The sequence below is a fragment of the Pararge aegeria genome, chromosome 1, assembly GCF_905163445.1.
Source record: "Pararge aegeria chromosome 1, ilParAegt1.1, whole genome shotgun sequence".
Taxonomy (NCBI): domain Eukaryota; kingdom Metazoa; phylum Arthropoda; class Insecta; order Lepidoptera; family Nymphalidae; genus Pararge; species Pararge aegeria.
In genome coordinates this window covers 12,327,774-12,353,614 of record NC_053180.1, presented here as the reverse complement: position 1 = coordinate 12,353,614, position 25,841 = coordinate 12,327,774, and the positions used below count along the sequence as shown (strand labels likewise).

General features: G+C 35.6%; 1 protein-coding gene across 3 annotated transcripts in view; it reads right to left on the bottom strand.

Moving 5' to 3' along the window:
- LOC120636990 overlaps positions 1–25,841 on the bottom strand; it is a 350,702-nt gene that overhangs the window by 135,493 nt on the left and 189,368 nt on the right. For 2 of the 3 annotated variants that reach the window (XM_039908571.1, XM_039908581.1), the window contains exon 1: positions 2,791–3,031. The exons of the other annotated variant lie outside the window; for it this stretch is intronic. The gene's annotated coding sequence lies outside the window, so the exon portion shown is untranslated. Of the gene's footprint in view, positions 1–2,790; positions 3,032–25,841 lie in introns of those variants that run through there. 3 annotated transcript variants of the gene reach the window in all.

Genomic DNA, 25,841 nt, shown 5'->3' with positions numbered 1-25,841 from the left:
TATAATGATCTCTACTTACTATTTATAATAGTCCTATAGATCCAGTTATAGTAACCGGGTTACCATTTTAGTGAATTGAATTTTTTTTATCAAATTTACGAACATCTACGGCCAGTTAACAACAAAAAACTTGTTGTGACAATGGTTATTGAGACAAACTACTCAACTTTCGATATTGAACAAAAAATAAAACTGCAACGCAACCTTGAGGTAAGGAACAAGCGTTATACATACATGTAATATAAGTAGTGTTCAGAATTGGTTTGTCTGTAACTTCAATATCTATAACTTGGGAAAAATTATGTAGAAATATTTACAACTTAAACTTGATAAATTATATTAATATTTTTACTTACTACGAACTTATATACAAGAATATTTTTTAGTATTAATAACTGGTAATTTCGTAGACTTTCTAACCTTTAATCTAACCGAACCATATAAATACGCTCTTTTTTATCACGATAGATCAGCTCACTCAATATTTTGCGATACTACCTTTTGCCATCATTTCAAACAGACGATGTCGCGAACGAAATCGAGTTATCTTCTTGCCAAAGTGAAAAAAAGACAATTTCAAGACTGGCTGTAACAAGATATTGAGAAAAAACCTGTCTCGTCTATTTTAAAATGAATCTACAGATTATTATGAGTTTTTTTTATCATTTTTTCCGCAAAAACACATTAGGGATGCAATTTTTAAAGCTCCAGCGTAATTTGTTTTGTTTTCACTACAACTAAGGCTGCATCCAAATTAACTGCTATTTGCCGTGCAACAGCAGCACGGGTGCAGCGCGTATGAATTTATACAGATTAATTACAAACAACCCGTAGCGCGACAGTTGCGCAACACAAACATCTCTTAGTTTTTTGATATGATTCGCTCATCACCATTGAGATCATTTATTGAGTCTAGTATTTTTTATTAGTTCAGCGATGCTGCTGTGACACCAGTATAGACAGACGATGCACTAAAAGAGTCGCGGAGAACTACGAGACAAAATCGCCACGAACTATTGAATTTGTAAATCTCTATACAAACTACTTATGCACATTGGGCTTTGTTTAATTATGATGATGAAGGAGAGTGATGAATAATTTGGCTTGAGTGATTTTATTAAAGCGTTATTTGTCATTTTTATTGTGCCACACGAATAAGATCTAAAAATATTCGTATGTGCCTATTTCTGCCTCGCCACCTTAGTTATAATTGAACAGTGCTGAGCTTATGTCGTTCAGCATAAATGGCAGTTTATTGGAACCCTTATTCGTAACCTCTCACTCATATTTTTTTTTCAGTAGCCAATGGGCGATACTTTTTGTATTCTTGTTCCATGGAAGACTATACTATATATTCATCAAATGACTTCTACAAATGTGACGGTGGTCACTAGCGCTGTACCAATTTAAGCATTATTATAGTTTATTGTGTAAACAGTTCATGCTGTGCATGCGGTTTATTTCTTAAGACCTTGTTCTGCACAATGCTAAAATAGCGTAAAAAATTTAAAAAAAATCTGTTCTATGTTCTACCGCTCAGGTCCATGCAAATTACAGAATAGGTACCTACATCATGTGGGAGGAAACTGGCTTACAATCGTAAAGCCGGAATATATTATCAAAGATAGTTGCCAGTGATTCCAGGAAGAGACTGTAGCGAATTTATGGAAGGGTTCAATAACCATTCAAAGATTTAGAGGCAGAAGCCACAAAATCCTTGACATAGAATGGTTTCGGCATATATAAAAGGTTCCTATATCCTAACACATACGAGTATTTAACACGCTACCAGTTTTAACATAGAGCGATTGCCATCTGACTTGTTGAGGGCGAGCGAGTTGAAGATTATCATCAGATGATTGTGATAATACGCTTATCACACCGGACCTTCCAGCTTAAGTTATGATTTGTGCCAACATTCCTAATGTTGGCATAAATCATAACATAAATTATCATTAACCTTGGCATGTTCATCATCGAAAAAGAAATGACAAAAATATCGTTTGTACCTATTATAAATTAAATTCATGGCGTAAAAATACGGCTTCCTAAAGGATGATGAGCACGTTTACACTCGATAACTCCTGGATGTAGGAGGCTCTAGTAGCACATTGGGAGATAAATTAGGCTGATGATGATTACAACAAAGTTACTTAAAAAAAATGTGAATGTTACTATAGAAATTTGTACGGAACGACTAAGGGGTTATAAACCATTTTGGAAACGTCTTTAATGCTCACGGTGTACCTAAAACAAAGTCGAACGCTGAATAGGACTAGACCTCTGATACCAATGGGACTTTAAAACTGGATTGCAATATTTATCTTTTTTGTTAGTGAAGCTGTTGCAATCAAACCTCATCATCACCGTGGAACAAACCACCTTTTATTTCTACTTAAAATTTACGCATGTCTTACATTCTTTAGATATATAAAGTATTTTAATTCAAGAACCAAAACAAGCATGCGAATAAATTATATCATGCCACCACTATTAAAAAGAACATACATTTAAACTACTAAAACATTGAATTATCTACTACTATTTTACTCCATTAGTTTACGTTCAATATAAAATCTAATGTGACAACCCTAAACGGCAACTTACTTACAGTCTACTTTTGAAAAAGACTAAACCAAAAGGAACAATAAGTTGAAAGCTCGATACACATTCACTTTTATAAACTTATTCTTCACTCTAAAAACTTCTTAATTAAGTTAAGTGTTACACTTAACGCATCAGTTAATTATAAGCGTTTTAACTAATAACTGTAGATTAAAAAACACTCACCGAATAACCTAAAAGATTCCGGATGCAGTTCATAAACCTCAAACAAAACCAAAACTCTAGCACAGCACAGTAAAACGTCAAAGTAACTTTCTTTATAGAATTTAACAACGAATCACTTACTACAGATAATGAATTAAACACTATAGAAAGTTCTGCAACACCTGATATTAATTCGTTTTAATAATATTTTGGTGACGTTAAAGTTTATTTCTTGCGGACGTCGTTACACGTCCGTGCTATGTGGAAACCGCGAAGCATCTGAGCCAGTCGGTTAGGATTGACCTTCGGTTAATAAAATGCAATAGAGTGAAGTTGGTACAACCGGTCCCCTTTGGGCGAAGCTATGTCGACTTTCCATCTCGCTCGCTCAACTTTTAGAGCTTTAGCTAGGCAGGATAGGCCATGTATCTCCTACCATTTTTTTAGGAACCATCACGAGTAGTTTGGTAGTATATTTGAGAAACCTAAGTATTATGTGTTTGAGATGTCGTTCAATATATTTTAAGTAGTTGTACGGATACGAAAAATTTAAAATATATATTTTATGATTTTGAGGAGTACATACAGGATAAAATCTTGGCTTTGAATTTTTAACTCCATAAATAAAATGTTAATAATAGACTGTAAGATGGTGGTAAAAAATACCTGCCTGAATATTTGTGGGCTTCTTCTTAGACCCTTGCGTTATCGAATGTTATGCTTTTAAGTCCCTGTGCTAGACTTCACAACAAGAGAATATCTATAAAGGCCTATCATCTTTAGTTTTATGCCATTTCAGTTCAATAGGTAGGTATTTACATATTTATCAAAAGTGTAATTTTTCCTAAATAGACAGGATAAGTAAAACAATCGCGTTTGGACTTCATAATTTTGCAGTATGTATAATTGGTCAATCTACCAGGGAAACATAATCGTGGTAGCAGATTCAAATCTGGATCTGAATTCTCCGCACCCGATCTTTACATTAAAAACTAAACCAACTTTTGGTCTTATAGGAATCTGCACACTGCATTGAGTAGTATTACTAAAGAACACTTCGGATACACAACTTTATTTTTCTTTGGTTTAAAATTATACACATCAGAACGAAAAGTTTTATTACCTTTAAAAACAGCTTAAGTTAGAACCGTCTTTCATTTAAGGTTCCGTACAGTCAACTTTTATCATCAGGAGTGACATCAGGAGAGTAGCTGGGAGCCGTTGGAGGCAAGCGGCCCAGGACCGTGCATTGTGGAACTCCCTACAAAAGACCTATGTCCAGCAGTGGACGTCAATTGGTTGAGATGATGATGATGATGATGATGATGATGATGACAGTCAACTTATACTTAATCTATATATTTAATAATTAGCTGTTGCCCTCGTTTTTTATCCGCGACGGTTTTGTGACGGTTTGACAAATCTCGTAGGTTAAATATTTGTAAAAAAACGTAATAAACGTCGGTTGGAATAAAAAGTAGCTTATGCTTTATGTCCTTTCAACTAACACTATGGTAAAGATAAAGTTACTTGGTGCTTAGTAAGGGTCGGAAATATACCCATTTTCATATTTATAATATTGGCAAGTATGACATTTAATATTTGTGGATGTGTCCTTTATTTTCTACAACCATTTCCATTGAAACCGCGTGCAGTGATTGATTTATAATAAAACATTTTCAGTGGACTCCTGCGCCCTAATCTTTAATTACTGAAAATATTTTGTAACCGATATGATCTGTCATCAAATATATAGTACGGACTCTCAGTCGTTCAGTAATTCATTGCTTTAAAAAAAGTAGACATTTATAAGAAATTCTTAGTTTCCTTGCTAGGAAATTAATTTAGGCTTTGTCCCACGTAGAGCACATTATATTTTTTTATAATAATAAATCAAGTTGACCCAAGAGCTGGCGCTTATGTGGCCCAACGGCTAAGTCTAGCAATTCAAAGGGGCAATAGCGACAGCATTTTGGATACCATACCCATAAGTGAACAGTTAGACCGCTTATATTTATTGTAAATACTAATTTTAGTTTGTAATTTTCTTATAACTTTCATCATTAAAAAACAGCCAGTGAAAATAAATCAATTGTTTCATTTATTAAGTGTGGCAATCCTCCTCCACTGAAATGAAAGCTATTCACGGTTACTCTGAAAGGTCGCTCAGAATTGGTGGGAAAATATTAGTCGACACTTTATGCACCCTGGGCATCGCAAAGTACGTTGGGGCGTTGCTAACGGTTATCATTAGGTCCTAACATTTGGGGAAAATAGTTGAACCCTGATGGAAGCATGTTAGTCATAACTCTATTCTCCAACATGGCCCATTAATAAGACATTAATTGCTGAAGATGATGGTGTTTAATCTAATATTCAAAATATATTTCGTCCAATGTTCAAAATATGTTTGAAAAGGCATTCTTCACTAAATCGTGCGGAATCCCACAAAAAGGTATTGCGAGCGGGAGATTCGTATCTTTGTGCAATCGTCCTTTTGTAAAATCTTTTCCGGGTTAAATTATCCTCGCTTCATATTATAAGAGCATTAAAACTAAATAACTCTTGAATTATTGTGTTTAGTTCCGTATGTAAGTATTCTTATACTGATGGCACAGAAGTGACATTTGGATCTTTGCCGAAAGTAATATTATGAATGGGAATGTGCGAGGATTGTAATTGAATGTTTGAAACGTTTATAAATTCAGCTGGACCTACGAGTCTATTTTGGGATGGATTAAAATTCAAGTCCTACCCATAAACCCAGTAACTACTGATACAACTAGCTTTAGTTTTTTTATGAGGAGTTTGAATATACCTCCCTGACGCAGCGGTGAGCGCTGTGGTTTTAAGTGGGAGGTCCCGGGGTCGATTCTCGGCAGGGGAAATTCGGGAATTAATGATTTCTAAGTTTACTCTGGCCTGGCCAGGTGGAAAGCTTTGGCCATGGCTTCAAGGGATTTACCGTTCTGGTACTATGTCGTGTAGAAACCGATTATACCTCCTAACAGGTAAGCCCGTTACTAACTCAGACTGAATACTCCAGGTGAGGAAATTTATGGCTTTATAAACAAAGTGTTTGTGAAACTATTGTGAAAACTATTATATTAAACAGGAGAGTAGGTTGAAGCCTTAATAAAATAAACAAGATTGAGATATATGAACGTCCATATTTCAATTAAAATTTGACAGGGAATAAATAAAATACACTACAACATGGTGGGGTATACGCCCAAATTGATTTAGTTGGCAATTAAAGACGTGAGCCAATAATCTATGCTGTCTGTAAGCAATGTATCATTCTGGGTCTTTTGCTTTTGTTTATCTAAAGGAGATTTGCTCATCTCTTTGTCTGAGCAAGCTATTCTTAAATTGCTTGTTTATATTTCATGGGGTTATGTTAATCAAAGGGACTATTGACGTTATAAAATTTATTTTGAAGTATGTTTAACCTTTCATGTTTGTTAAGTGCTGCTAGCCACATCTCAAGCAGATGTAAACGTCACCACCTCAACTTAAAACCCCGGGAAGACAACTGCTTGCTTTAGCACAAGCTGCCATACCCCAAACCTACATGAGATCGATCATTTATTATGCCCGGGACGAGCTCAACGAGTATTGTGGACCCGGCGGGAGCCTCGTAATATTTAATTAGGCTGGCTTCCGAGGGGGTACCCTCTTAACTCAACGTCTTTCTCAGGGAATCGGGTATCTTCTTAGAAGATTCCAGTCAACAAAAAAAAACATCTCTTTTCAAATCCAGTTTAACTTAATATAAATTGTTAAATATGTTAAAGTATTGAGCATTTACCCACAAAACTGCTGTGAAAATGGAGAAGTGTATGAAAACTTTATAATCAGGTGACTTTGATAAAAAAGTTTTTTATTCAGTCGGCAATACAATGTCCGCAGTTATGCAGCACTGAAAACACCGTTAAAGTGAAATATTACCAATTCAGTAATCACGATGCAACAAACATCTCAGAGCTGTCACGAAGTAATTCCTGAATAGCGTGACAATAACTTACAAAGTTAACAATCAAGCATTCCTCTGGACCTGAGCATTTAAATAAAAAGAACAATTAGTGTGTACATAAATTCCCAATTTCAAAGTTCGGACCTCGCCGCTTCCCAGAAATTCAAAAAAAAAAAAAGAAACGCAAAGGATTCCTGGGTTCAGGTAACGTTTTGATATTTAGTGAAAAAATTTACAAAGAGAATCACGTTTTTGTAGATTTATATATTTTACTGAAACGATTGTCTGCTGTTTCGGTTGTTAAGAAGTTAAGTTAAAAACTACTGCTTTATTTTTCTTTAATTCTAGAATGTATGAACAAGCGCCCATAAACATCTGCATTCTGCAGCACCGTTAAACCGTGGCCAGCGTTGCTTTAAGGACCTGTTCATCCGTTCCTTGAATAACCCCAATCTAGATTTAGAAGGAATACGGAAGATTTTGGCAAGGTTGGTATAACATGTGGTAGAAGAATACCATTTATTCTGTGATTCTGTGTCGCTGTGGTACATTGTCACCTTGCAAAGACGAAGTCTTGAGTTCGACTTCCGGCTGTCATTATTGTATTCATATTTGGTGCAGGTGTAGTTCTATTGATTTTATTTGTTTGTGTCAGCAGTAATTTTTTTAATTTTTAACTAAGTTGAGTTGTAGCGTGATGTTTTAAAACGTTCAGCAATCGATTGGACATTTAATCATTTTTTTTTTAAATTAAACTGGAGGTTCCAAAGCACTTTAAAAAAAATCTTACTTGTTCTGGTGGGAGGCCTAGGCCAAGGTCTTACCAACAAAGACAACCCAATTATAGATCTCACAGTTTGGCCCGCAGCATCTTAGACTTGTTCTGATGCAGTAAGATGACAGCACCAATCACACAAGGTCAAATTCACATTCATCATCACATTCACGGTCATCATTATCATCATCATATCAACCCTTTACCGGCCCACTACAGGGCACGGGTCTCCTCCCACAATGGGAAGGAGTTAAGGCAGTAGTCCACCAAACTGGCTCAGTGCGGGTTGGTGAACATCATGTAGAACTCTCAGGCATGCAGGTTTCCTTTCGATGTTTTCCTTCAACGTTGAAACAAGTGATATTTTAATTACTTAAAACGCACATAACTTTTTCTAATTGATGTGCGGTGATAGCTTGAGAGGTGCATGCTGGGATTCGAACTCGGCCCCCGGAAAGTGAAGTCGAGCTCTTATCCACTGTGCTATCACCTCTTTTTTAGAAACACTCAAAAATGTAAGCAATTTAATTAAAACATATATACACATATATTATTATTAATATAAAAATCATCACCATTTTCATCCTCTGCCCATTCATAAGCCATTGCTGGCACTGGCCTTGTCTCTCATGGAAAAGTGGAATTAGACTTTGACTGCTGCAATGAAAATGTTTTAGGATATTATCACATGTCCGTGAACTATTTTTTCAGGCTGATGCGGGAATCGAATCTAGGACCACAAAATCCGCAGTTAAACAACCTCTCCAACCAGGTAGTTTATCTAAAAAACGAGCAATTTAGTACCATTAATTCCCGTTACACCCGTATATCGTAGGTAATAAAGCCAAGTCGTCATCAGTATTACGTATGCGTTCCTTACATCGGATGCGCAGACGGATGCATAGATATACCTTTATACTCATAAATATCCGGTTTTAAGACGAGCAAATGAATTATAATGATACGTCCTTACAGGATATTCTCACCGATGTCACTAACTTGTCGACTGGATCAAAGTATAAAGCTGTGTTTACCTTTGAATGTTTACGATTATTGTTCTAACAGAGAAGACAATAATAAGATTACTTTTTAGCCTTTTCAAGATTAGCAGATCAGCATTTCGATACCAAACATCATAAATTGGACAGCCCATTGGCGCAGTAAGCAGCGACAATTATTTCTGAGTCCAAGGCCGAAGGTTCGATTCCAACAGCTGGGAAATGCTTGTGAATGAACATGAATGTTTTTCAGTATACTGATGTTTATCTATATATTATAAGTATTTATGTATATTTTATATAAAAATATTAACCAGCTATTTTAATACCCATAACACAAGCTGTGCTTACTTTGGGGCAAGATGGCGATGTATGTATCGTCGTAGTATATATTAGTAGCAGTATTTATTTATTTTTTATTTATTCATATGAGAAAAATAAGAAATTCTGGATTCTGGGAATCCCAAACTTCGCTTAAACATGCCCTGTGAAGCGTGACTCTGTTCAAGGGATCATTTTATCAAACCGTGATATCGCTTTACTAAATTTCATCAACCTACTCTTAAGTTTCTGGTTCAGTTTTACAGCTGTCTTTTTTTTTTCTAGGTTAGCGTGTTCCATCTTAGACAGCATCATAATTTGCCATCAGTTGAGATCGTAGTCAGTCGTTAACCTGTCACTGTTGAAAGAAAATAAAAAATCAGTACAAACATTGCTATTAAAAAGACTTTTCTTTTTACTATGCGCGTGCACACTTCACCTATTGTTAAACGAGTTCGAAGAAGATGCAAGTGAAAGGTAGTTGTCTCTTTTACACTTATACTCTTGGCATATTTTCATCTCTCTTATTCAATCACATTGAAAGGAAGCGGGCGTGCGGGATTCTTTTTTTTTCAAATTTGAATAAATTTGCACTTTTAAAGGAAGCTTTCGCCAAAGGTTTTTGAACTCGCTCTAAGCGATTATTCACTAATGCCTGTTATCTCTATAGCCATTGTGTGAAGGTAACTTGAGACTTGACTAGCAAAAATATCCGACTTCGTTCTTTTAAGTTGGTAAATTGAGGTTTGGTAGACCCTGTTAGTTTCTTTTGATAACTATTTACCTGTTAATACCTTCGATTATTGTATAAATCTTATGGGAAGATTTCTTACGCAATCTGAAAACATGTGAAAAATTAAGAAACATTAAGCTCTACAGATATGTCAATAGAAACTATGGTACTTTGTAAGATGCTTTACTATGCCTCCAGTATTAGTGGGTTAAAAATTTAAAAATATAATTCAAGGCTACCTAAAACTTGGTTAGGTTCGTAAGGTATCTAACGGTGAGATAAATAACACAACCCTGGCGCAAGCGGGCCTAAGTTTGTAGGTAACTCTTCAATCAGTTCCCGCTATATAAATTTTCTGAAAATCTTCTACCCGTTTATAAACCTGAGGAAAGTAATCATAACAATTAATAAGGTAATAGATTTGATTATATCGGAAGATCGTCATACGTTCTCTACTATTGTTTAAATAGACGAATAATAATTGGAGAGTGGTATCAACTAAAGTTAACGTACACTAACTTAGTTTGGACTAAGTATTTAGATTATTCTCAAAAGTTAATGGCTGTGGGATACGGGTCATTCATGTCTGATGATCACGAGTAACCAGAAGACTATTATAGGATCTACTAGAAACAAGTGATAACGACGAAACATCCCCCGGAGGAATGTCATGAACAAGTTGTGTGAATCAAATATAATTTTAATTATTTATTAGTTAAATTAGAATTTTACTAGCACATATATAAATGCTTAACATTTTAATAAAATATCTGGCAAATATCAAGTTATCAAAAGTAAAACTATTAGGTAACTTACTTTACAAAATCATTGTACCTTATTAATAATGTAATTTAGCTGGTGACAAGTGTAAATAATATGTTATACTTATAGCATGTTCTAAGTTAAAATGTGTAGGTACTAATGTGCACATGCAAAGGAATCTTGGGAAGTTTAAGTCGAGTTTGCGTGTTTAGGAGACGGTTTTTTTATCACATGTCAACTTGCTAGGCGTGCTTTTGCTATAATGATTAACCTAGAATATAGTGATGTCACCTCAAACTTTCTATAATCAGTGTTGCGTCTTCTTTGTATAGCGAACACAAATTATCTTACTTTTACATCACAATATTATTATGGTAGCTGAAAGAAACCTCCCACAGAGATAACCTATAATATCCCGTGTGTACTTATTTACTGTTTTGATCCGTATGTGCAAAAAATTTTCAAGCCTGGCCTTTTTGTCTGCTCTTTCTTACGAACCCAACCACTAAAGGTCCACGAGACTTGAGCTGAGAATCTTCATCTGATTCCATTACGTGGTAGCATATCCTTGTATCATAACATTTGTATGGTGAATAGATTTAATTTCAATCGCATATAATTTTTAAACCCGAAAATTTAAGAAGAAAGCTGTTGAATAATAATACCTTATTAGATAGTAAACCAATATACTTCATTATGGCTATAAAAATAATTAAATAATTGTTTATTTATTTTTTATACTAATATGTTTCCACACCGAAAATGTAATGTAATAAGTCTCTTTTGTACCCACCTAAGATTTCCTAAGAAAAGAACAATAAGGAGAAACCATTTCGAGCTACCAAAAACCACTGCTGCTAGATTTTTTCAGTTAGTGGAAAAATGATAATTCCACTGTGAGTAATTATTTTATGAATAATATCACTGCAGAGAATAATCGATTCTACGTATCGATTGCTCACCTCACTACTATAAACATGGTAGGTACCTATCTTCTCGATCTAGAGAATTCCTCGGTGTATTCTAAAGCGTGCGGAGAGACTTGGAAAGTAAACGAATCTTAAATGCATTAGCAACTTACACTACATTGTTAAGTCAGAGGGTTTGCATGTTAAACTCAGCGGCACACCGAGATACCATATATATATTTTAAATAGCAGTTGCTCGCGTATTTTGTTTGCGTTTATAAGGTATAGTTTATTTTACTATTCCCGTGGAAACCGTGTCGTTTTCTCTCATAAAAAGTAGCCCATTTGACTCCCTCTCCTCTCCACTAACTCTTCGCTAAAAATCAAGAGGATTGTTTGCTTAGTTAGAGTATAAAGTAAGGACAAAAAACAAACACAAACACTTTCGCATTTATTATATTAGCATGGATTGCTAGTTTTCCACGCCGCGTAAGGTTTCGGGTTTTTATCACTATCATAATTAAAACAACTGCATGACGTACTGTCTTTCGTAGGGATTTCCACGCAGTCTTGTGTAGCTTGTGTTCAGTGATTCCTTGTATCCTCCCTTTATGTCTCTTGTTCATGATCTACAACAAATGATCCTAATCTCTATCAATCTTCCAAGTTATATCAGTAACTCGGGCTCGTCAACCAACCTCTTAATTATTTTATCAATAAGAGATATTTGGAGACTAGCAGACACTATCGCCCGCTGCGCGACTCTAAACTTTTTTCAGTTTTCGCACGATAATAATCCTATATTATATTAATTTAGGTTTTTGATAAATTCAGTTTTATTGTGTAAAAAGTTTCATTCAGATTAAAATTTATGATATTATTGGTCTTAAGACCTCATATAGAGTAAATTTATCACACATTAGCTGGAAGATTTCGTTACATTAAATATTTTTCGAAAATTTTGACCGGGGATGCTTTATAATCGATACTGAGTCCAAAACAGATTTTTATTTTATTTTTGTCTGTCTGTCTGTCTGTCGGTCTGTCTGTCTGGGCATCACGTGAAAACTACTGAACGGATTTAAATAAAATTTGGTATACTGGTAACTGGTATTCCGGGTCAACATATAGGCTACTTTTTATCCCGATAAACAATAATTTTCCTCCGGGAAACGGGATGAAAATTTTTATCAATTTTACTTCATAGCTCCGTTAAATTTGAACCGATTTTAATAATTCTTTTTATATATATATATATATATATATAGAGATATATATATATATATATATATATATATATATAGATATATATATATATATATATATATATATATATATCTATAGAAATAATAAAGAAAAAAATAATGATAAATACATTAAATAATTAATTCCCTTATTTTTATTTATGGAAAATAAATAATAAGCTAAGTGTACCTCTGACTTTTACGCTTTCTTAGTACAATATGCAAACGTAAGCCTTAGAAACCAAGAGTAAAACGATATTAAAACCCTTGGCTATGGAATCGACTAGAGCAGTTTTCACGCTGTTGTAATTATTTATTGTGACTTTTCATTTAAGGGTTTTAACATTTTTAAGTACTTGTTGGCGTTCGATTGATTTGAAGTCTATTATCATACGTACTTGTGTGTTAATATAGTCATAAAACACAATGGAGAAGATCTGATGATGGAATTAGAAGGTAGTGTGAGAATTTTAGCTAAAGTTCCATGAAACTGTCTTTTTTGGCTCGTTAGCAAGGTCGTCATGAGTAGTTGGTTGACACATGGCGATTAGTACTCCCTAAATCAAATTTAATATACCTATGTAAATTAAGTCACAATACACTCAGATTGTTTTAATTGTAAAAAACACGACACCGCTAAACCCTTTTCGTAATTCTATTCATTTATCGTTCCAAGGCAAACTTATCGTTTCATGTTTACTCATATATAGGGGTAGGAGAAGCATATGAGTGGTGAACTTTGATCACTTTGCGACGGCCAGAAATATTGAAATACATGTCTTCAATTCTGATACACATTTTAATCAATGTTGGTGCTTGTCTATTATTTTTAAGTCTATGGAGCAGTATTATCCGAACCGGTAGCTAATTAGCGAGGTAAAGTGCCAGCTTTAACGCCAAATGAGATGCTTTGTTACTATCTGTACTATACTGAACTTACTTACATATTTGTTTTAATTACTCTCAGATGTCAATGACTCTGCTCTTAAATGTTACTTGAACTATTTTCTATTGTACTGAAAGGATAATATTAGTTTTATTTATATATTTTTTGTATTAGTCAAAGTATAAAGCGATGATAGTCTAGTAGTTCAAAATTCGGCTTAACTTTTGGAGGAGAGCTTAGTTCCTCCAACTTTTCCAATTTATATGCATTTGAAACAATTTAATATCTCTTACATAACGGTGAAGGAAAAATGAAGAAGAAACCTGCATGCCTGAGTCCTCCATAATTTTCTCAAAAGCGTGGGAAGTTCCCCAACCCGCACTTGGCCAGCCTGGTGAACTACGGCCCCAAAACTGTGCCCTGTAGTGGGCCGATAATAGTTTAATAGTCCCAATCAATAAAAATAGGGAAATTTATTTAAAGCCATAGGGACTAGGTGTTTCCAGCAACTTCGTCCACGTTTGATTATTTAGATTTTATTAGTTATTTTGCACTACTTCTAAATAATATTTTCAGTCTGAATTTATTACTGTGGTATTCTGGGATAAAAAGTAGCCTATCCTACTCTCAGTCCTTTTAAATAACTTAGGTTGCTTAGTTAAAGCAACCTAAGTTAGTTGAAAGAAAAACAAACAAACAAACATACAACGTACTACTAATTCGCATATGTATAATATTAATTAAGATTGTTCGAGCTGTGTTAAAATACATCTTACCAATTGCATGCGAATGTGTTATTAGTTAATAGAAGTTTATATAAAAACCGTTAATAAAACGGCAGGAGCCATTTGGGAATTTAAAATTGTGTTTTTTCTTCCGGTTCTGGCTGGTTGCACTGGGAGGCTTCTGCCGTGGCTAGTTAACACCTTACCGACATAGATGTGCCGCTAAGCGATCTAGCGTACGACAAGATGCCAGATTAACCATTTAGGAGCAGGGGTTTATTATGGCTGCCATACCCCTAACAGGTTAGCCAGCAACCGACTCAGTCTGCGTCATCAATTATCACCAGATGAAATTGCAGTTTAGAGGATAACTTGTAGTAGAATAAAACATCTATGATTATCTTGTTATTCACCCCTCACCTTACGAACTCTTTCCACTTGACACGATGTATGTATACCCAGTGGCGTGCACAGAGGGTATGCCCAGGGTATGTAGATAATATAAAATGAAGAAAATCTCCAGTTCGAGATATAAAAAACTTAAGGATAGACTTTGTAAGATTATTAAAAGCCTACCTGTAAGTATTTATAACTCGTACTGGATATTTTCTTCATTTCATAGCATCTGCTTACCCTGTGCATACCCTCTATGCACGCCACTGTGTATAACTGTCTTCAAAATGCACGCAATGATACTTTTAAGTATTCTGTATAACTATTTTAACCATCAAATTGTAAAATGATAGTCGAAATAATTATCAACACCACAACAATACCTTATTATTTCCCATTTTCCGTCGAAATGTCAAGTTCTAAATATAGCCGGTGAATTTCAGAACGTAATCGCACCTAAACACGAAACAACCTAATTAACATTCTAACTGAAATAAATCCTGAAACTTTCAGCGCAATTACCAAGTTTCTATCACATTTTAAACTTGTCCAATTTCTACAACGCAAATTAGTTATGGAAAGCAATGTGAACCGTATAATTGTTGAATCGATTAAGGTCGCGCTTACCTTGCGTGTAATAGATAGGTTTATTTCTTCCTTTTCCAAGCATGTTTGGTGTTCTACCCTTTTAACCGCGGTCTGAAGCTTAGTCTTCCCTTTTTGCGTTGAATAATAATAATAAAGCCTTTATTCAGACACAGAATTTTACAATTTATACTTATACGAGCGGATCCCAATGCCATCTGTCGGGCTGATTTGTGAATCTAAACCATCTAGGGTGCCACCCAAAAGCATACCAAAAAGTTCATTCGAATCGGTCCAGCCGTTTAGGAGGAGTTCAGTTTCATACACACACACACACAAGAAATATATATATAAAGATTAACGACTATTGTACACCCACAACTTAGTTTGTTTGCCCAACGTTGGCAAAGAGGTCTTACATTCCTTTCCACTCCTTTCTGTTTATAGCTTTGCTAGTCCAAGCGATATATAGTATAAGGGCAAATTGTCTTTTTCAAACTTGAAAACAGAGTTATCTTTTTGTTTTTGGAACATTTTTTATGACCGCACGCCTGGCTAACGTCGACCCTTTATGGGAATGTTTCTTTGGCTTTTGGTTCAAAGATGTTTTTTTTTGTGGCAAAGTCGGTCAGTCCCTCTGAGCATCCGTATGATATAATTCCTGAGCCTATCTGAGAAGTGTCGAAGCTTATTACTTATTCTGAAGATGTATATTCCACAACTTTGTCGGTTAGTTTGGGTCTCTCTACCAAACTAATCATAGCCTAGATAAGTCCATTGCTACCAAAGCAACCTAAAGTAGCATTAGGCTAATCTTGTTTGTTAATGAATTGAATTTTTTGTGGAAGGACAATAGTTGATAGCTAACTTAAGGGTTGTAAAAGTACACCGGGGAGATGGGGCGAGCCTGAAAACTTACCATAAAAAAGTTCCAGGGCTCGAAGACATAAGGGGAAAAGGGGAGATTTCAACCCAAGGATTCCTCTTGGACCTTGGCTTGGTGCGACGTTTCGGATTTTGGTGTACTTTTGGACTAATGGCTTAGACCGAACGCTCTCGAGATATTTATTGGAGGATCGATAGATATTGGGAGTCCAGAGTTCTTGGCAAACGCGGTGTAGGATGCCTCCCAACTAAGTGGAGTGTCGTATTAGATTTATTCATCTATGTATCAAAAACTGAGTCGTTAGTACAGAGGCTAGCATATTTCACTTTGCATACTGTTCTGGACTCGATTGCCGTGTTGCACCATGTCTTGCAGAGTTCGCTTATCGTTAGCCCCGGCTATAATCACTAACATGACGTGATAATATTCGTTAAACTGACGACGCGCATTGGTAAAGCGTGTTGGGTCTACAACAACTTGAGAAGTCCTTTTATCAAAGAAGAGGCATACGCCCAGCTGTGGCATATAAATGATAATGAATCAAATCTGAATTCTAAATGAAGAAAGATATACCAACAAGTACCTACCCAACTAAAATTAAGCGGAACTTTTGCATTACATTTTCACCGTGACATTGTGGAATGTCAAACCCTCATAAAACACGCGACGCCACGGTAATTATATTGTTATCTATGTGCACATCCGCATTTATTTATTCAAGGTTTGTTTGAGGTGTGTTTTTTTTATGTTTTCAGCTTTTAAACATAATTTCTAATTTCACCAAAAAAAAAGTTAATCGCTTTTATAGGTCTGAGAATCTTTTTAAATAAGTATGGTAAGATCTAATTTTATGCTGATTGATTAACCTTAAAATTTTGTGTTTAGATAGATAGATAGATAGATAAATTCTTTATTGCACACAATTTATAATATAAATTGAAAACATAAATACAAGAAGAATAACAATGCGCAAAGGCGGTCTTATCGCTTTAAGCGATCTCCTCCAGACAACCCTTAATGAAAGAAGAACAGGAGTATGGAAACGGGATAGTGCAATTTTAAAAATATATAACATAAACTACATCTACTATATATAACAATAATACATAAACAGCTAATACAAATACAAATAATACATAAATAAATACATACACATATAAACATATATACAAATATATATATATATATATATATATATATATATATATATAAATAAATATAAATATACACAAATACATACAGAGCAAATATATTAGTTTATGACTCCGTAGATAAATAATATTCTTTTAAACGACTTTTGAAGATGCTTAATGATTTAGACTGTCTTATGTCTCTTGGCAATCCATTCCAGAGTATAACCACCTTGACTGTAAAAGAATTTCCATACGCATGCGAGTGACTGGCAGGAACATGCAACCTGTTGTCATCCTTAGCCCTCAAATAGCACTGAACATTGCTACCAAGAAAGTTGAATCGCTCTTTTAAATATGGTGGCGTCTGAGGATAAAATAAAATAGAATATAAAAGACAAAGAGCGTGCAAGTTCCTACGTGATCGAATTGGTAGCCAGTTTAACCGAGAACGATACTCGGACACATGATCAAACTTACGTATACCAAAGATAAACCGTATACATACGTTCTGCAGCCTCTCCAGTTTATCGAGCATGGTCTCTGATAAATCCAAGTAGCAAATATCAGCATAGTCTAAAATAGGTAATAGAAGAGAATTAGCTAAGAGAATTTTAGTTTTTAACGGTAGAAACTTCTTCCACCGTCTCAAGTATCCAACAGCGGCAAAAATTTTGCGACTCATTTCAGAAACTTGAGGTACCCAAGACATTGTATTGTCCAAAATTAGCCCAAGGTCTCTGACTGCACTATTCCAAGGTATAACAGTACCTTCAAATAGAACAGGTGGTAACCTGTTATATGATAGAGAGGAAAGGAAATAAGAGCTGCCTATTATAGTTACTTGAGATTTACCTGGATTTACTTGGAGACCAAATGACCGACACCAAGCCGCAATTTTATTTAAATCAGTATTAATATTATCAATGGCAACGGCAAGATTATCAATAGCCGCCGATGCATAAAACTGCAAATCATCAGCGTAAAAATGATAGGACGAAGATAAAACAGATGACACTGAGTTTATAAAAATTGAAAATAGAAGCGGAGAGAGAACACCACCCTGAGGTACTCCGGAAAGAAGTGGAAGAAAGGAAGATAGTTTACTGTCCGAACGAATACATTGCTGACGATTACATAAGTAAGACCGGAACCAGTTGACAACGTGAGGTGAAATGCTGACTGTCTTTAGAACAGCCAAAAGTAGATCAAAGTCTACGTTGTTAAACGCATTACTGAAATCTAAGAGAACTAATACGGTAAGGAGTTTATTGTCGACAGCGAAACGAATATCATCGCAGACCTTGATCAAGGCTGTTGTTGTGCTATGACCACGACGAAAACCGGACTGGAGGGGGCTTAAAATATCATATCTGGTAAGATAGAGGCTAAGTTGCTGATGGACAATACGTTCGAGAACTTTAGACAGAAACGGAAGAATGGAGATAGGCCGAAAGTTTGAAGGATTTACAGGGTTACGAACTTTAGGAATAGGAACTACATATGCTTTACACCACACGGTGGGAAATGCAGCTGAAGTAAGTGATGAGTTCAGTATGTGAGACAATACTGGCAAAACACCGTCAAGCGCTGCAATTATCATTCTCCTACTTATCCCATCAACCCCAGTCGCATCAGATTTAATAGCAAAAATATGCTTCTTAACTTCATCGACGGTTGTATCACTGAACTGGAATTCAGGTCTTTCGTGTGTAGGCAATGAGTAAAGATAATTAAGCGTCCCTTGTTTAATTAGCGCATTGAATGAACATTTGGCTATAAAGTGTTTGTTAAGGCTCTCCAAGTCAATGCTTTGCGAATCTTGCTGACGCTGACGACCGATTCCCAGTGAAGCCAGAAATTTCCAAGCTTTGTCGGCATTTTTTTGATCCACTGATGAGTGAATATATTCACGCTGAGCATCTCGACAAATTCTGCTACACCGATTCCGTAGCTTTTTATATTTTGTCAGGTTGGCATCTGTCGGATTTAACTTATATTTACTTTTTGCTTTATTGCGTTTGGACATAAGCAGCTTGATGTCATTAGTGAGCCATGGTGCAGGAAGATGCTTAATTTTGATTGGCCGGAGCGGAGCGTGTATATCAAAAAGTTGGGTCAAAAGTGAATTAAATATATTAAGCTTATCATCTACAGAAGGCGTGTCAAAAACAATATCCCAGTCAATATTATTAAGATCTTCCATAAATTTATCATTATTAAAATTACGAAAACTACGACGCATAACAATAGTCGGTTTTGCCTTAGGAGGACGAATTCTAAAGGAAACATAGACCAAATCATGATAAGAAAAAGCCTCCGCCGGCAGTTGTCCATGTGCGTCTACAAGATTTGGAGAAGAAACAATCATGAGATCTAATTGGGAAGGAAAACAGTTGGGGAAAAAATGAGTAGCATGCGTAGGTAATATTTCAAGATTAGAGCTGTTAATAATAGACAATAGACGTTTTGAACGATAGTCATTTTTAATAAGGCACGTATTAAAGTCACCCATAATGATAGAGTGGTCCACTGTTGTTAAATACTCTTCAAGTATAGTCTCTAAAGTATCAAAATAATCAATATGAAGCGAGGGACTATAAAAAACCCCAAGTAGAAGTTTTTTTTGACCACTTTGAACCTCAATTAGTATGTGTTCAGATGATTCAGAGTATAAAGATGGGGACTTATTTAAAATACGAAAAGGAATGTGACAACGTAGGTAAATGGCGACACCACCCCCTCCCTTGCCTGTTCGATCATTTCTAATGAGATGGTAGCCAGGCAAAGAATAGGAAGTTGATGGAAGGCAAGGTTTCAAAAACGACTCCGACACCAAGATAGCATGAATTGCTTTGTTATCAAACGTAGATAAAAAATCTGAATAGTGCGAGGGAATGCTCTGCGCATTGATATGAACTACATTAAAATTTTTAGGGAATGGTGTGAACGTATTGTCTAAAACAGAGCCAAGTGGAACATCTGTGCTATGGAAGCTGTCGCTGGATAAAGAGGAGCCTGTACAATAAACACCCTCACTATCTGAGTTATTGTTAGAAGAAGTCATACTTATAATAATTATGCTTAATATAATAATAAATATAATAAAAAAAAAAGAATACGTATATATAAAATAAAATACAATTTTACAATAAATATATATATATACACGAAAAAAAATAAAAAAATATATGAAGTTTACAAGCGAAAAAAAGGAAAAAAAAACAAATAAGTACTCTTCCATTCACCAGCAAGTCTAATAGGAAATCGCTTAAATCACATTAAATTATCAAACACTAATAAATGTATGTTCTAATCGGCGGTTCTTATACATATTTGCATATAAATACAGCCACATACGCATCTAATTAAAAAAATATCAAAATACTCATACAGAAAAAAAATAAACAAAAACAAATTAAATAAAATAAAAAAAAAAATAGAATAAAATAAAAGAGAAAAAAGCCCAAAAAATTATTTGTAAATCAAAAAATAAAAAAATTAAACTAAACAAGGAAATCAAAAAAAAAGAAAAACCAAAATCTTAAAAATAAAAAAAAACTAATAGCTACACAATCAATATTTAAATTAATATGAGCGGTTAGTAATGGTACGCGATCGAACAAACCACAACTTAATGCTCTGCGGTAATGTTTATATACTCTTTGCTTTAAACGCAAACTGGATTGCAAAATCAAAACGTTTAGCTCGTCCTTGTTTGTTTACTTAACACGTCACAGAAATATTTACTATATATACGAGTATATCCATAATAATAATGATAAAGCAAACATGTTTTTGTTTGTTTTAAACATGTTCGTTTGAACCACTGAGGCCATCATTAAATTTGATACAAAGTCAAAGTCAAGTAGGCCCATACATTTATACGAGTAGCTTACGTTCTGGAGACGGCTACTTTTTATCACGGGAAAGCGCCCAGGTACCTTTTTCACGGGATGTTATATATATTTATATGAATTTGCTTCGTATCAGCACGACCCATGGATGGCTTCTTTTTAGCCCGGAAAAATTTTCAGTTCCTGCGGAATCAAAAAGTCAGCGGACAATAGTTTTTACTTAAAATTTTACTACAGTTAGCAGACGATCCGATCGAAGATGGTAGCGGGTTAACCTGTAAGGGTATGTTATATTAAACCCATACTCCTAATCAGTTTCTACGCAACCACGTACTGGAACTAGAGCTAAACTTGCCACTGTCAAACACTCCCACAAGACCAGACGAGGGAATATTCAGATGTTATTAATTACGGAATTGTACCGGGACCGGACTTTACCACTGCGCCGAGAGGTAAACAAAAAGCTAGTTTTTAATAATTGGTATATTGCAAAAATAAATAGTATTCCCAAAAAGCTATAAATCTTTAAACAAAAAAAAAACATGCTTTAATATAAAATTTTACGCTTCCCAAAATTTTGGGGCAGAACAGATTCTGACAGACGTACGGAGATGAAATTTAGCTTTGGGTTACATGATGCCAGACAAAAAATATATCTGACATCTACTACCTAGTCTATTTTGTACATATGTCTTATTGGCATGTCCATCAACAAATCACTTGATCCTGGGTTGGATTCTCGAGACAGGATAATTAATTGTTAGGTTAGGTTCAGTAGTTGGTAAATTTGGCGAACGTTAAGCAGTGAGGCCTCATTATTTTCACTAACAGACCGGGCCTGGATACATTGGCGCAATGTGGGGAGTCTGAGCTCGTAATACCTCTCTCCTATGAGATATGTTGGTTAATTAGGCTTTGGCTAATCTACCCTCCTTCTCTTGTCTAAATCTAAACTAAATCTATGCGGTATTTACTTACATCAGTAAAACATAACCCTATAAATCATTAACCCTTGGATGTTTATAAAAATCTGTGCATTAACTAAACCTAAATTCAATTAATAATATTAAAATGTTTCCAAATGTCCATGTAATCAGACCTTAATCGCTCTTAATATGTGGAATCTGTTTTATTTTATGGTTTTGTTTTCTGTCCTTCAAGAATGTTTTAAAATGAATCGCCTTCGGGATTGATTCCGGGACTGTATTAAAAATATTTTAACCAATCCATCGGAGAGGTAAATTCATTCACCATCATCCTAAGCCCGTTCAAGTTAAAAATGGCTGGGTGAAGCTTTCTCTCCACAATCAAATATGTTTAGTAGACTTTTTGTGCCAGAGTTCACCTGGGAAAGTATCTACTACTGCCGTGCTTATTTTTGCTGCTAGGTAGCAATGCTGTGTTCCTTTCTGATGGGCGCGGGTTGCTGGAGTAATAACAGACACATGAGGCTTAACACGTACACCTTAGGGTGATGGACACAAGGTACTTTATAGGACGTGTTTCTTACCTGTTACGTCCACTTACCTGCACTTACCTTGGTGGGCCATGTCGGTAAATTATTACTATACAAAAAAGGAGTGAGACTTCTGTATTTATTTATTTAGTCGCCATTGCCACCATCTATACTAATATTATAAATGTGTATATTTTTGTCTGTTTGTCTGTTTGTTCGTTGGTAAGAAAATGCCGGACGCGTACCACTCCGTCGGAGGAAACGGTGTGTAGGTACCTCGAGCGACATATAAGTCTAAGTACAGGATTCATTTACGTATTCACCGCTCTCTCGCCAAGGTTCTAACGCCCAATGTATGACGGGTCCCATCGTCCTTGGCAGCCTAGTCGCTACCGAATCCTCCAGGTAGGCGCGCTACATGGCACGTTGCCTTCTCAGACTTCACATCTGTCATTTGTTGGTTTAGAAAATAAAGGGTTCCTAGCAGTGGCGTCCACTGTATACATGCGTAGAAGCAAGGCCTACCCTGAAAAGGTATATCACTGAACACAACAAATTTCTGAATTATGCCTATCCTGATCTAAAATCTTGTGCACGTCACCAGTTCCTACGGGATTTATAATAATATTTGTTTGTAGTACATATTAACATGTTTGGCTCAGACGCTGAACCAATCTTAACGCAATTAAGTGCAGTATAGATTGCATCCTGTAGACGACCAAAGAGTTCTTAAGAAGATATAATAAAAAAAAATTAACAGTGTGGCAACATACCACGGTTGAAATGGGCATAGCCGCGGGCACAGGTTGTTAACAATCTAGCGGGTAAAGTAGCAGTTAGTTTCACACGACTACAGCAGCACAAGGGCACAGCACAGCACAAAGGTATGTAACGGTGTACAAGTATGTACGTACAATTTTACCAGCCTATTGGAAACATTGGTGCACCCTAGAGACGTCAGTTTCCTAAGTGTTTTCTACCGTCTATAAAAGAAGCTGTGATAGCTCACTTTGTACACTTCGGGGTACCGACATAACTTAAAAAAGTTAGAGGCACGTACCTATAACTTTCCAAAGTTATGTGCGTTTTAGAATAGAATAGAATAGAAAAACTTTATTGCAACACAACAAAAAAAGGAAAATACAAGGAATTTTTAATTATTAAAATACCACTAGTTTCGACGGTGAAGGAAAAAATCGTGAGGAAACCTGCACGCCTGAGAGTTCTATAATGTTCTCAAAGGCGTGTGGAGTCCACCAATCCGCACTGGGACCTTATGGTGGACTACGGCCTTAAACCCGGGCCGGTAATGGGTTGATATGATGATGATATAATGGGGAGTGTTCTGTCAAGTTGTTTACACTGATAAGTACTACCTTCCTAGTCCTATGATCGAACCATGTGTCGTGGAAACACAAATCTCAGCCCCACGACCTGGATTGCTGGTATTATATTTTTTTTCAAGCATAGTGGAATTCAGATACAGTTGTCTCTGAATCCCGCGGTAAGAGGAATGGCGATTCCTCTTACCGCGGGTATCATACGAGGCGACTAAGGGAGTATATTGTAGAACGGGCAGCAGTTTCCTCTGTATTACAATTACCTATCATCTACTTATATCACCAATCAGTCTACCTAACGGGGTGATTTTGCTGGACTAAAGGCCTCTAAACGGGACGTTGGGAGAGACCTTTAGTTCATTAGTGGACTGTTATTGGTTGCTGATGATGATGATGATGATGATGATCTCTCTCTCTCTCTCTCTGGTCGTTCCTTTATCTCTAAAGATCGTGGTCCTGGTTAGATTACTAGACTACTTAATTCGCGGTGGTAAACTATCTCCATCGGCTTCTGTTGTAGGCCATTTTGGCGATTTGATAGAAGCGGTTATCTGGGGTGTTTCTTCAAAATTAAAGGGACCGTTAAACAAGTCTCTCGAAATTAGATATTACTTTGACGATTTCTCTGGTGCTCTTGATATTCATGGGCGGCCGTAATCACATACCACCACTTGCGTGCTTCAAAAAAAAAATATATATTAGTATTATAGAAGATTATGTTATGAACTTTCGTCGATTAACTTTATAATATACAGTAATACGGAAGGTGCTACAAGGAAATATTTCCATCAAGTTCTTTAATTTAAGTACATAAGAGTAGGTACTTTAGAAAGTAAAGTACAAGAATTTTCCTTAATGCTGGGTCTTTCCAGAATTGCTTCGAGCCTTCCGTGTGAGCATACCTTACTCGTGCATAGCTTTTGAAACTACAAAAGTAATAAGTTAATTTTGATACCGAAAAAGATTTTACCACTATATAGCATTTTTATTATCCATTATTTAAAAATCGTGCCCATAACTACTTTACCGTTAGTGTAACTTAAAATTGTTTAAAATTCCTATGATAATTGCAAAATTCGGAAAGAGAGAAAGGTACTACGGAGTAAAGGTAAAGGTAGTACGGGTAAAGGTAGTGCAGATTAGAAAGAGATGAATAATTCCTAGATCCAAACTCAAATCTTCAGAGGCAATTTTAAATATAACCGTCTTATTACTTTACGCGGTACATAGGTTCGCTATGAACTTAAGACGGCGCGGCGCCAAGATTGTCGAACGAAATATCCTGATTGATGGATTCTTCAAAAATACAAGTTATCCGGTCAAGCGGATTGTAATAGCTTAATCGTAGGTGTGGACGTTTAGCAGATAAGAAGTTCGATTAGTTAAATTTTAGACACAAGAAGTACTCGTATAGTCCGAATTCTTAAAAACGGTTCGATGTGATGTGATGTGATGTTCATTCTGTCATTTTATTAGGTAAGCGTCGCGTAGTGTAGGTCCTTTGCGAGTGTCGATCTTTTATGTTCAATATGATGTTTTGAATTCGTTTGTATGGAATAATAAATACACTTATTTTGGTTTAATATCTTTGATTCCTTATGAAATATACTTGTGGATCCTTTAATATTATTTCGTAATTCTGTTACACGTTGTATATTATGGTACGCTATAAATTTGATATATAGAAAATGATTTGGATTAGCTTTATTTGCGAGCTGCAGTTTGCAAATAACTGTCCAATTAATGTGGCTTTACTTCAATATATTACTTGTATCACCGTCACAGGTTTGCCCTGTGATGACAACAGATTAGAATATAGTTGTCACCATCCTCTCTTCTTTCGAGTGTCGTACAAGGCGACAAAGGGAATATAACAGAGAAAGGACAGCAGCGGCCCCTCAGACCCTCCCCTCGGTAGAGGATTTTAGTCCACCAGTGGACTGCTATAGGCTATAGGCTATTGACGAAATTGATGGACTGTCGCAGTTCTGTGGTTGCCCTAATTCACCAAAGCTCTTGTTATCACTGACGCGAAGGCAATAAGGAAATAGACTGATCAATTTGTGATGAAATTGCTCTTGAAGGTGTGAATGAACT